Source organism: Leopardus geoffroyi, chromosome A3, assembly GCF_018350155.1.
Source record: "Leopardus geoffroyi isolate Oge1 chromosome A3, O.geoffroyi_Oge1_pat1.0, whole genome shotgun sequence".
Taxonomy (NCBI): domain Eukaryota; kingdom Metazoa; phylum Chordata; class Mammalia; order Carnivora; family Felidae; genus Leopardus; species Leopardus geoffroyi.
In genome coordinates this window covers 103,554,198-103,567,790 of record NC_059336.1, presented here as the reverse complement: position 1 = coordinate 103,567,790, position 13,593 = coordinate 103,554,198, and the positions used below count along the sequence as shown (strand labels likewise).

The 13,593-nt window shown below is 47.8% G+C and overlaps 1 long non-coding RNA gene across 1 annotated transcript; it reads left to right on the top strand.

The window, feature by feature from the left end:
* Positions 1-1,363: 1,363 nt before the first annotated feature.
* On the top strand, positions 1,364-10,181 carry LOC123579729. The gene is made up of 3 exons (XR_006702922.1): positions 1,364-1,375; positions 9,622-9,627; positions 10,057-10,181. It is a non-coding gene; the product is annotated as an uncharacterized LOC123579729 (long non-coding RNA).
* The last annotated feature ends 3,412 nt before the right edge of the window (positions 10,182-13,593 follow it).

Genomic DNA, 13,593 nt, shown 5'->3' with positions numbered 1-13,593 from the left:
TGCTATTCACTGAGTACGGATAGATACACTGTTACATGGAGCAGGCTGGCCTCCACCTTAGAAAACACCCTTTAAAGAAACAATCACAAAGCTTGACTACTGACAATTAACAAAGTATTTATTTTCAAATTCTTGGATGAGAAAAAATAGACCAACACACCCTGCTAGGGAGAGACACAGAGGGAACCCACCTATCTCTTCCCCTGGCCCATTGGGACTGTCCCTCCTTCCTTAAGGTCAGGACTGGCCGAGTGTGGACACGGTAGATGGCCTAACTGTAAACAGAGCTGAACTGAACTCCTGTCACTTATGCAGACCTGCATGGGCTCTCTGTGGGACCTTCGCATCCCCCACTGAATCCTTTCCAAACTCAAAAGGCAGTTCCCTAAAACAAATCAGCACAACTGAAAGGAATCTATCAACTGAATCGAGAACCCTAAAGAATGAAATGTTCTGGGGCGCCTGGGTGGCGCAGTCGGTTAAGCGTCCGACTTCAGCCAGGTCACGATCTCGCGGTCCGTGAGTTCGAGCCCCGCGTCAGGCTCTGGGCTGATGGCTCAGAGCCTGGAGCCTGTTTCCGATTCTGTGTCTCCCTCTCTGTCTCCCTCTCTCTCTGCCCCTCCCCCGTTCATGCTCTGTCTCTCTCTGTCCTAAAAATAAATAAATAAATAAATAAATAAAAAAATAAACGTTGAAGAATGAAATGTTCCTAAAGGAGCAAACTCTCTAGAAAGAAGTTGGTGGCATCTCCCGGGGACCAGGATGGGTGTCACATTAAACATTTATTCCAACTATCATAGCCTGGTAGGTAGATGGGAAACTTTGCCAAAAGCCAGAAAGAATGTTTGCTGGGTCAACGTAACAGAAGGGAAGGGTAGCTGAATACAGAAACGAGGAAGGAAGGCTAATGACCAGCTGATGTGAAAGTGAACTTGGCCAGAGGCCCTGCAGAAAAAGTCTCAGTGTGGTACCCCACCTGTCGAGTACTTTATTCACTGTGCCCACTGCTCCATTCCAAAAAAACTGTGAAATCCACTTGGCGAAAAGAACTACATTTTGAATGTCTGGGTGGAATTTTATTTAAAGGAAGTCTGCTACAAGTTACCTAAGAGAACTCTGAGGTTATCTGTGGGACCTCAGGCAAGTTACCCAACTCGTATCAGTTTCTCCATGTATAAAACAGGAATGATAATAATGCCTACTTCACTGGGTTATTGTAAGGATTAAATGATTAGCACATTATTTGAAGGGCTGAGAACAGTGCCTGGGATCCAATCGGTGGTCAGCAAAGCATAATAACTCTATTGTCGTTTGGCGTTTCAAGGGTCAATGTGTTGAGTTTTCAAATATGAAGAAAATTCACAAAGTTCTATGTGTTCATTCCCAAAAGTACATATGAAATAAACACAAGCATGTGCGTTATATAAGGTGCCTATGCTGTGTGTTATAACCCCATGGCAACATTTATGGGTGTTCTTCCTGTGGACATATGAGCACAGAATGTCATCCTCTGTCCCTAACTGCTCCATTCTGCCTCCTGAATAAATGTTCTGGCTCCAGCTCATCTTGTACAAACCGCCAATAACCTCCTAAAAGATCAGCTCCTTCTCACCTTCTGCTCAAACACCTTCAGTGACTCCCCTTTGTCTACCAACACCCCAAGCTCCTCGGTGGCATTGGGGGCAGTCCAGAATCTGACCCAAAGTTCCTTAAAAACCCTCTGGAAGCCCCTATCCCCGTGGCCTTAAAATCTAATGGGACAACACGACTTTCTCTGAATTCTTCACTTCCCTTTCTGCTTTGAAGCCTCTGCGTAGAATCCCAGTTAGTCCTCTGGCTTCAGCTCCAAGGCCAGCCTGTCCAGCTTACTCAGCCTGACAGAAGGAGCATCTTCCTTGCCAGTGTCCCCTCACCCTCAGTGTGTGCTGACCCAGGTAGGGCCCCTACTCCACGTGTGTTAGACCACAGTGGGGGTACAGCTACTACCTGCCTTACTAGAGCTGTTAGTCCCCGGAGGATAAGGGTCTTGGCTCATTTTTCTGCTTTCTCCACTGAACCGCCATGATGTTTTGCACATGCTAAATGCTGTAAGGACATTCTTGGAACGCAGTAATGAATGAAGGGGCAATACACAAGATTTCACCCACGGGCATTCTTCGCTCTAGATTTAGCTGTTACTGGGCCCTGTGTCTTGGAGAGAAACAGTGCTGTCCTGCTCGATTCCTTTGAATCCTTCTGACTCCGTGAAGGAGAAAGAGTGACTATTTAAATGGTCCAACTTCTTGCTGAACTTCCTTTTCCACAGAGAGGACAAGCCTGAGGCTGGGCCCCCCACGGGTAAGAAAATCAACAGCATCACTTTGTTACCGTGGGATCTTTGTCTATCAGTGTAAGGTTGATCACATGCTTCGATCTAATATTGCTGATGAACGGCAAGTAATTCTGGCTTTTCCTGTCTGATGGCAGTGGAGAGCGGGCACTCTAGGCCAAGTTATCTAAGCACAACAAGTGACTCATCATGAAGACAGCAAACAAGTGAGCAGAATGCCAGTGCGTGTGAGGCGAGCGTTGCGAGCGTATTATGTGATGTTGGAGAGATGTGGGTTTGGGTTTGCACACCCTTCTCACCTTGCCAAACTGACAATGCAGCCATTTTCCCCACTAAGTGTCTGTGTCCTTCCGCCCCCGCCCCCTGCCTGGCACCTGCTCCCCCGCCCCCCGCCCACCGCCTGCTCCCCAGAGCAATTATCAAGAGTATCAACAAGGTTGCCAAGGCCTGCCTCTCCCCTACTCTGCAAGCCCTCCAAGTCTGGAACCAGCACATATTTTCAGGCCCGCACGATGCCCGCCTCCTACAAATCACCCAGTGGGCATTTGAAGTGGACAACACCCGCTAGAAACCAGCTGGCCAAATGCTAGCAATGGGGGTCACATTTTCCAAATCATTCCCACCAGCTCTTTATTCAATAGTTACCTTACACAGTGCTTTCCTCAGGGCGGGTGCTCAATAAATATTTCTGGATGAATAAAATGCTACTTTTACTCTCAGGTCTTTCCTTTCGATTTTCAGAAAGTCTTGTAAGCTGAGAGCTTCTCTCCTGACTTTGGGGTGGTCCAAAACCCGAATCGATCGTTTCGGGTTTTCTGCCGGTCTCGCCCAGGCTGTGCTAGCCCACAGGGCGTCTTGGTGCAAAGTGGGAGCACAGCGCCCCTGTGTTGGGGACCAGAGGCCCGCTAGAGGGGCACGGGGGGGTGAGGTGACCGGCAGCTGGGTTTGGCCGTAGTGCCTCCACTGGGCACCCTCAGGCGCAGTGTTGCAGGGGCCAGTCTGGACTGGAAAGGACCTCTCCTGATCAAGGCCATACGTTTCCTTTCTGGCAGTTCCCATTTGCCCCCAGATCAAGGTCATGTATGGAGCCCCGTTGGCTGCCACAGGCCAGAGAGAATCTGTCATCAGCCTCGTGTCCTGTCAGCAGCCCTTGCCCCCGTGTCAAATGCAATCAGAGCTCACAGGTGGATCGCTGTCCAGAGGGGGCTCCCTGATGAGGCCTCGCTGTGGTTAAGCCCCATGCGCGCTCCTTAGGGAACTGAAGGTGCCCTACATCCTTCCTCTTTCCTTTCTCTTTTTTTATAACTTTTTTTTTTACTTTAAATGGATTTTATTAATAGAGTTGTTTTTTGAGTTGTTTTAGGTTTAGTAGAACGATTAAGCAGAAGTACAAAGAAGTCCCATGTGCTCCCTGCCCACCCCCCACTCCAGTAACCCGGATCATGAACAGCGCCCCTGAACTAAAGTCCACAGTTCATATTAGGGCTCACTCTTTGTGTTGTACTTTCTAGAGGTTTTGAACAAACGTACGATGACAGTATCCATCAGACAGAATCGTTTCACTGCCCTAAAAGTCCTTTGCGTGTCTTTTCATTTAAAAAAATCTGCTTCATGGGGCGCCTGGGTGGCTCAGTCGGTTAAGCGTCTGACTTCGGCTCAGGTCATGATCTCGCAGTTCGTGAGTTCGAGCCCCGCGTCGGGCTCTGGGCTGATGGCTCAGAGCCCGGAGCCTGTTTCAGATTCTGTGTCTCCCTCTCCCTGACCCTCCCCCATTTATGCTCTGTCTCTCTCTGTCTCAAAAATAAATAAACATTTAAAAAAAAATTTTTTTTTAAATCTGCTTCTGCTCAAAGGCCAGCCGACCTGCCTCATGGGTGGCCACATCCTTGGGGGAGTCTTCCCTGTTCACCAGCCGTAGGTGTCCTTGCTCACTTGTGGGTGGCGGGGGGTGGGGGAGTGGGAGGGGGGGTGGAAGGGGGCTCTCCTGAGAGGAAGGGTGTGAAACTGCTTTTGTCACTGAGAAAGAGCCGCAAAGTGAATTCTCTTCTTAAATCACTGGTGACGATTCTTCCTGAAGCTGTTGGGAACACCTTGCTTTTGTGGTCATGACCTGTGGACACGGTGTGGACCCAGCACGGCAAAGACCGAGGCTCCTTCGTGGGACGTGTGCTGCGGGTGTGGACTGCACACCTCTTTCTGCTGCATCCCAGCACCTAGGATAGGGCTTGGCACACACATGCCCAACCGTGAGGCAAAGATGTTCCCTTTAAGCTTACTTTTTTACCCACACTACACCTACCTTTCAAGAAGATCTGGAGTCTGCGTGGCCTGGCCTGGGAGTCGCTGGCTGTTGGAATTAGAGGACCCCTCTGGGAAGCAGACCCACAGCCAAGTTATTTGCCTGAGCTGCCTGTGTCCGAGGACCTGGGCTTTAGCTGCACCTCTTGTGTACAGGGGGAGCCGATGCAGGGAGGGGCCTGACCTGGACGGCTGTGACATGTGGTCCGTGTTCCACGGGCTCTGTGAGCCCAGAGCCTGGTGCCTACATCTCAGCCTCGGGAACAGAAGGAGGGCTCTCCAGGGAGTGGCGTGTAAATAGGCCTCGAGGGGTGGCCGAGCCGGGTCAGTGGATTTGGGGGATGGGTATAGGGAAGAAGGCTGGTAAATATGAACTTCTCTGCCTGAAACATCAAAAAGTATGAGTAAGTATTCTCCAGGTTAAGTGTCTCTGCACAGAATCAAACATCAGCTTTCCTCTTTCCTTGGAAATCCCATCCAGAGGCTAGAGCTGGCCTGTTCCCGGAGGTGGGGTGAGATCTGTTCTGGTTTCCACTTCCTGGGTGTCCCGGCACCCTCTGCCGCTCTGTCCACACCCTCTGCACGTCACAGACCCAAGATGGCCTCCAAAGGGAAATTAGAAACACAAGCCTTTTTCCTATACAACCAAACTCAAAGGATTTGAAGAGTCGTGAAAACAACCACATCAAGAGACCCAGAACATAAAGGATGAAGCACACCACCTCCCATGAGCCACCAGTGCCTGCCCAAGTCCCGCTGCTACAGCAGCACCACGCCTGGGGCAGAGTGGACCACGGCGGAGAGGAGGCTCCTGGGGGGGCATGCCCACCCTGATGAAGCCTGAGCCGGCCGAAGAAGCCTCCAGAAACTCCCCTACACTTAGAGAGAGAACTACGGAATTTTTCTCCAGCTCCAATCTTAGTAGACTCCAAGGGACGTGAATGGAAAGGGGCCCAATACAAAGTATGACATCAAATCCACCCACCTCTTGAATTCCTCTGTGGAGACAGTTGCCAAGAAGAGGGGGGGTTAGCAGGCAGGCCTGGAGCCGCATTGCTGGGTGGGCGTCCCGGCTTGGCTGCTTATTAGCCGTGCAACTCCGGGCAGGCTAATGCACCACTTGTGCCTTTACCTGTCAAATGGGGGTGAGAATAATATAACCACTGACCATACGGGGTGTAGTAAGAAGAAATGAGCGAATATGCACCTGGCCTTTAGAACAACGACCGGCAAGCGATAAATGATCAAAAATGCTACTATTCTTATCAGCACAAAGGACTGGAAGGCAAACCTTTATTTGTGAGTCTATTTATTTCCTCAGAAGATGAGATGGCTCTTTTCTCTCTGATTCATGCGCAGTAACAAAAGCTACCTGGCATCTTGGGGTTTGTATTAATAAATGCGCACAGGGGCGCCTGGGTGGCTCAGTCGGTTAAGCAGCCGACTTCGGCCCAGGTGGTGATCTCGCGGTCCGTGAGTTCAAGCCCCGCATCGGGCTCTGTGCTGACAGCTCGGAGCCTGGAGCCTGTTTCCGATTCTGTGTCTCCCTCTCTCTGGCCCTCCCCCGTTCATGCTCTGTCTCTCTCTGTCTCAAAAATAAATAAACGTTAAAAAAAAATTTTTTTTTTAAATAAATGCACACAGCTCACTCTCTGACGGACACCATTGTCGCTTGGTTCCCTGTGACTGCTGAGCATCCTCCCCAGTTGCCAGACGCAATCTCCCTCATCCTCACCAAACTCCAGGAAAAGGGAATTACGACGTACAAAGCAGGAACATCGGGAAACGTTCATCGTCTCATTAGGCTGTTTTTCCCTTTGACCACATTAAGCACCTAAGTTTTAATAACAAGGCGTTAAGAAGATAACGTAGTAGGATGCTATCAGTTCTGTTGACACAACGCAGCAAATACTTTCGGATAAAAATGTTTAAGAGTACAATACACGTGTGAGGACACAGACAGGGTAGATTGGTCTCAGAATGAGCATCCCTTCCTTATTCAGAATTGGCATCCTCGGTGAACACTTCTGTGCTTCCTCACCTTTGCCCACACCTAAGACACCCTTTCACTGTCCACCGATGAACAAGTCGGAATTCTTTGCAGACATGGTTTTTGAGGTATCCCTACCCCTCATTGGAGAACCATGGAGGTATTAGGCTAAAAGCATCAGCAGGAACAGCAGCAGAAACACCGACTTGCATCTCAGGATTGAGGTGTGCTCCAACCCACTAGGGCCAAGAGGGTACAAACATCGCTCAGCCTTCTTATGTATAGGAGCCAGGAAACGTAGTATACAACGGTCTTGCTTTTCCTTGATTCTCTGGACCTGTCTTCCCGGTTATATTGGATTTTGCCGCGTAAGCGTGGCTGCTGCGCGTTCCTTTATGCACGTGTTTTAGTTCTTCAAGCAGCTGGCAGGCAGCTCTTCTGTCCCACCCTCTCTGGGCTCTCACGGAGCCATACCCATAGTAAGTCCTTGGTAAAGGCTGGATGGAGATCAAGTGGATGCTGAACAGGGATCTGCAGGCTAGAATTCGGAGGCCATTCTTTGAGGCGTGTTGAGTTCCAGCATCGCGGGCAGTAACTAAGCAGAGGACAGATGGATCAGATTTTCATTAGTTCAGGGATGGGCTAAGGAAGGGGAGAACAGGATCCTGCGTCCATAAAGACAGACACTTGCACAGACCAAGAGGCTTGTTCCACACAACTTCAGTCTTACTCATTGCGCCAACGCCAGCCATTACCAGGGCTGACTGGGACAATGCTTGGAAGAGAATTGCATGTCAAAACTGACATTTTTCGAGGTCATAAGGACATAGGTGTGGTTGAGAAAGGACACGCATTATTCTAGATTTTAAAAGGTTCCCTTAGTCAAGACCCAGGCCTGGCCGACCTGACCACGAAGTTTGCCACAAGCCAGAATGAAGAGAAGTTGGAAGCCTTCGGTAGAAGTCTAGCCTGGTCTGGCAGGAAGGGGATGTAGGCCCTTTTCCAGTGGACAGATGCAGGGAGAAGAGGAGGGGTATCCTGGCCCTGGTGTGTCCTCTGTGAGGGAAAACAGGTATAACTGTGAGTTGACCCTTAAAAGGCCTGGGGACAGACGCCAGACCAGGCTGAGATTGAGAGAATCTGCAAGGTCAAAGAGATGTGAACCATGGGATTCCCAAAGGACCCAGAGGGCCAGCCAGCGCCAGTGGTGCCCAGATGCTCAAAGGCTGGACCAGGCAACCCCCGCCCAACCAACACCTGCCATGTCCCAAAGAGTAGAGGAGTTCAGGGGCCTCACCTCACACCACGAGAATCCATAAGCTTCTCCCTCTTCTGGCTGCCAACCTGGGACAGAGACTCTAGAAGAAATACCTTTTGAGAAGGAAATGTGTATCTTGGTGTTATTGGGTATATACCCAAAAGACAGTGAGTTAAACCAAAAGAGTCCACAGGCTGCCTGGGTGGCTCAGTCACTTGAGCATCCAATTCTGGATTTTGGCCTCAGGTCATGGTCCCAGGGTCATGGGATTGAGCCCTATATCAGGTGCAGCTCTGAATGTGGAGCCTGCTTGGGATTCTCTCTCTCTCCCACTGCCCCTCTCCCCACCCCCTTTCTCTAAAATAAAAAAATAAAATAAAATATTTTTTTAAAACCTTAAAAAAAAATCCCAAAAGGGCCCAAGTTGCTTTCAGTAGGCATATTTAAGGTTGACCTCCATCCCCTGCCATTAGCAGGAAATGATAAGATATAGATAGATAAGATATAGATAAATTATCGGTATAGATAATTTTTTTAAATGAAATAAACTACCATTTTCTGTACATCTGAGTTGTAGGGTGTACATTTTTCCTCTCCTCGAAGTGTGCACAGTGTGGAAAGCCCAACACACAGGAAGAGCTTAATTCATGCTGCAGATTTAATAAATGCTTGTCATGGATGCGCAGAAGCCCCACTCATGGAGAAGCTCTCATTTGCAGAAGTTTGTGCCAGACAGAAGCACCCTAATGTGTGATTCGGGTTTAAGAGAAAGGATACTTGCTTTTGTAGCCTAGAAACTCAACCTTGGTTTTCCAGGCCAGTCCGGGCACTGAACTGCTATGGGACCTGGGGTGAATCATTAAACTATACTGCGATTCAGTTTCTTTCTTTAACATAAGGAACTTGGTTAAGACAACTTCTAAAATTCTTCCATTAATTAATGACCGTCATGTCGATAAGCACAAACATTTATTGAGCCCTTACTGGCTGCTCAACCGCTACATAATTTGCTTTGTTTGCCTAGTCCCAATTCACCCCCAAAATAATATTATGAAAGAAGGAAAACTGGTATCATCTGCAGAAGATATGATTGCTTACATAGAAAATTCCAAAAATCGGGGCGCCTGGGTGGCGCAGTCGGTTAAGCGTCCGACTTCAGCCAGGTCACGATCTCGCGGTCCGTGAGTTCGAGCCCCGCGTCGGGCTCTGGGCTGATGGCTCAGAGCCTGGAGCCTGTTTCTGATTCTGTGTCTCCCTCTCTCTCTGCCCCTCCCCCGTTCATGCTCTGTCTCTCTCTGTCCCAAAAATAAATAAACGTTGAAAAAAAAATTGAAAAAAAAAAAAAAAAAAGAAAATTCCAAAAATCTACAAATCCTTAGAAATGATAACATTTGGTGAAGATATAAAATATATATGTGTCGAAGGACTAGGAAACATAATTAAAGCGACACCATTTACAAGTATCAGAGAATATCGATTCCCTGAGAATATATCTAGCAATAGATGAAAGGCCTCCATGAGGAAAACTTTCAGGCTTTATCAAGACATATTAAAGAAGACCTCAATAAATGGAGAGATATTTATGGATAATATGATTTGATATTTTAACAGAATCTATGCGTTCAGTGTAATTCCTACCAAATTCCCATTATGTTCTCTTTTTAACAGAACCTGAAAAGATGATTCTAAACTCATTTGAAAGAGTAAAGGACCAAAATAGCCAGACCTTTCTGTAAAGGAACCAAGGGATATGTACCTTATGGGACATCTGGAGTTTTATGAGGCTGGACAGAAAAACCCGTCAAGGGTATGAATGAGATCCCAGAAAAAGACTCGTGTGTATAAAGAATTTTGGTCTGTGACAGATGATAAAGAAGGTCAGCAAGGGGAGGACAGTAATCAATAAAGGGAGCTGGAAAAAATAGATATCTATGTGTGAAACAGAACTTGGCTATCTCCCTCAAACCATATCTGGAAAATAACCCCAGAGATTTTAAGAAATGAAATGTCAAAAACAAATTTTAAAATTCATAGTGGATAATACAGGTGGCTACCTTTTATACCTTCTGGTACCTAAAGATTTTCTTAGGTGAGCAAATAAAGTCGACTCTAAAAAGATAAATTTAACTATATTAAAACCAAGAACTTTTATTCACCAAGAGGTACCTTTAAAAGTGAAAGCTTCATTTGCAACAATGTTAATGGAGCTAGAGAGTATAATGCTAAGTGAAATAAATCAGTCAGAGAAAGACAAATACCATATGATTTCACTCATATGCGGAATTTAAGAAACAAAACAAATGAGCAAAGGGAAAAAAAAAGAGAGAGGCAAACCAAGAAAGACTCTTAACTATAGAGAACAAACTGATGGTTTCCAGAGGGGAGGTGGGTGGGGGGATGGGGGAAAAGGTGATGGGGCTCAAGGAATGTACTTGCCATCATGAGCACAGGGTGACTTATGGAAGTGTTGAATCACTAAATTGTACACCTGAAACGAATATTACACTGCATGTTAACTAACTGGAATTTAAATAAAAACTTTAAAACGATTAAAAGTGAAAGCCCAGGCTAAAAACTGGAACAAGATATTCATAGTATCTACCACAAAGATTTACTATCCATAATATATGTAAAAGTGCTACAAATCAATTTATGAAAAGAAAGCAGAAACAACCCCAGAGAATCATGGGGAAAAGACACCAAGAGGTATTTTGCAAAAGAGGAAACACATATGCCCAATAAATTTATGAAGACACGAAGACAAACACAAGTCAAGATCACAATAACATTTTGTACCCATCCAATTGGCAAAAAAAAAAAAAAAAAAAAAAAAAAGTGAAAGGTCTAACACCATGAAGTGTTGGAGAACTTGAAGTCTGTGGCTTTGCGGACTGGCAGAAGCCTCTAGAAAAAGGTTTGGCATATCTCCTGATGTTGAACTTTCATTTGTTCCCTGTCGTGATTCCCTTTCAAGGTTCATCGCCAGGAGAGAAGCCCTTCCCCTTTGACAGCAGCAGATGCACACGGGATGAGTATAATAGCACGGCTCTAACTAGTACAGATCTGGACCTCCCCCTTCCCAGGTGCCCCTCTGCAGGGAGAGTGGTGACTACACTCTGGCGTATTCATTCCCTATGCTGCCACAGTCAGAACAAATGAAATACAGACACACACAATACTATGGACAGATCTTAGCAATCTATCATCACACGTAAAAAGCAAGTCCCCCAAAGTTCCATGTAGCATGCCCCTTTCATAAAGTTAAAAACAATTGAAATAAAAATATACATATTTTCCAAAACTACAGAAGCCAAAAATCAAATAAGGGGAATCAGGAGTGTTAAGAATGTGGGATTCAAGGGGACAGTGACCTCAGGAGTGGAGAGTAGGGGTTACAGACACACTGGGGACTATCTAGTGAGATGTAGGTTACTGTCCTCGTCAGAGATTTCATTTTGGGTGGTGGGTCCTCAGGAGCTCATTATATTATTGGAAATAACTGATTATATAATAAATGATGACGACAGCCACACACAGATCGGAAGTAGAGACTCTTATAACTAGGATCGTGGTCAATCTAACTGTGGAGCTCGAGGGATAGGGATGGGGGTGCCCTCTGGGGTAAATGCTGCTATTATCTGCAGGTTACAGCAAGGAAACCGAGGCTCAGGCTAGTTAGGCAGCTTGCCCCAGGCCACACAGCTAATAAATAGCAGAGCCAGGACCCAACGTCAGGGCATTAATTACACCCACGTAATCAACAGGCAGCCATGAGTCCTTGCATCTACAAGTGGCTCGTTCACTAGGAGAAGCAGCCCCCATGGTGTATGTAACAGGTGGGTCTTCCACTGGGTAAACCTGGGCCATGTATTCCCACAACAGCTCTCGTGGTTGCTCCTTTACAGTCACAACCCGGAGGCCTGGGGACACTCCCGTGAGCCGATGTCCCCCCACCACCTCCATGTGCACCCAGAGTCTTTTCTGGCACCCTTTCAAATCGTTTTCGTATTCTCTCCGAGCAGTTTCGTTTTCTAGGCCTGCTACTTCAGAACTCATTCATAGGGTGCACATGAAAGAAAAGCTTCTCAGTACTGACTAAGCACATGAGTAAGCTCTTATTTTAATAGCACCAGTAGGAGGTTTCTTTATAAATGAATGGCGAGAGGAGGAGGGAAACGTTTGCAAACTGCCCACGGACAGGAGCTAAAACCCGTGAGAGCATGCTAACCCAGAATTACTCTTTCCAGTTTCAAGGTAACCTCTGTTTTGTACTACCTTTTGCAAAGAAAAAAAAAATAAAAAAGACAGCAAATAATCTCGTTTCACAGTGCAGCTCTTGACAATGTCTGCTGTCCCGATGAGTGGAAATGTGTGGACCACACACACAGACAGCAGAGGTACCAGGATCCCCTTCTGGCCTGAACGCCTGCACGAATGTGTGCAGCAGAAATGCTCATTTCTGACTCAAGGCTGGCTGCCTGGTCTGCATTTAAACACCGTTACTTTGCGTGGCCCCGAGGTGCTAAATGCTACTCTTAGTAAAATGACGCTCAACACGATTAGGTCGTGATTGGATTTATGATGGGGAAGCACCGGTCAGAGTCAGGAAGCCTGTTAACTGTGTACGCTGCCCCCCGGCTTGCACGTTCAGTCCTTCCCTGTCACTAAGGTGACACCAACTCTAGAGAGCAGCGCCCAACAGAGCTGTAGCTGAGCACCCGGCAGGCAGCGCGGAGACATTGTGGAGCCTCAGAGGGGTCCCTGGAGGTGGTCATGCTGGAGTTGGGTGAACCCCCAGGACCCTCCCCATCTAAGTGAGTGCTTGTGCATTTTGTAGCCTCGGGACATGTCCCCTAGCTCCCTTTTCCATGAGATGGCACCCCCGTGCCCCTCACAATGACAGGGCAAGGTCTGGAGTCTGCCGACCTCTCCCTGGCTTATGCCCAGCAGGTTGCCTCAGTCGCTTCTAGTACAGAACTGACTCACCCCTTTGCAGTAACTTCAATATCCACCTCTCTGTCTCTTAGGGTCACAAAGGTCCCACACCCCCAGCTATTGGCCATTTCCCTGGAAGTGGTCTGATGGCCAAGGCTATCCTGTTTCCCAAGCAATTCCAGTGCCAAGGGACTTGCCTCAGCTCTTTGCAGAGGCCCCTCCTTGGAACAAAGATGGGGTCCCCTCCTTTTTCTGGCGGACCTTGGCTACCCTTTTCCCCCTGAGCTTCTGCACATGGCCAGGCCAGGAACTGCACAGGTGAGGACCACGTTGGCTCGAGGATGTGTGAGGGAGGCATGCGATGTCCTTGTTGCAGGTGACTATCCTGCAGAGAAGCACTAGGACAGCCAGCAGCGAGACAGACGCTTGGCCTCCTTGTATGGGGATCTTCTACTGACCTCCTTCTTGCTGTCCCTCTTCCCGCATTGTTTGCACGGACATGGATCCGGGAGTGGATCTGTTGACCCCTGTCTTGAAGGGGTTGAAAATGTGCACACCCTTCTTTGAGGCCACCCGCCTCCCCCACCTCCCCCACCCCCCATCTAGTGTTAATCCAGCTGCAGCTGTCAGGAAATGATCTGCCCTGGGAGGGTGACTCTAAGGATGCAGGATGGAACATTCTAGATGAGGAATGGGCTGCAGAAGCCTAGGTCACACCAGAGTGATTTTTCCCTTGCACTGACCACAAAGTAAGGGGCCAGGGGCTATTTGTGGATCTTTAGT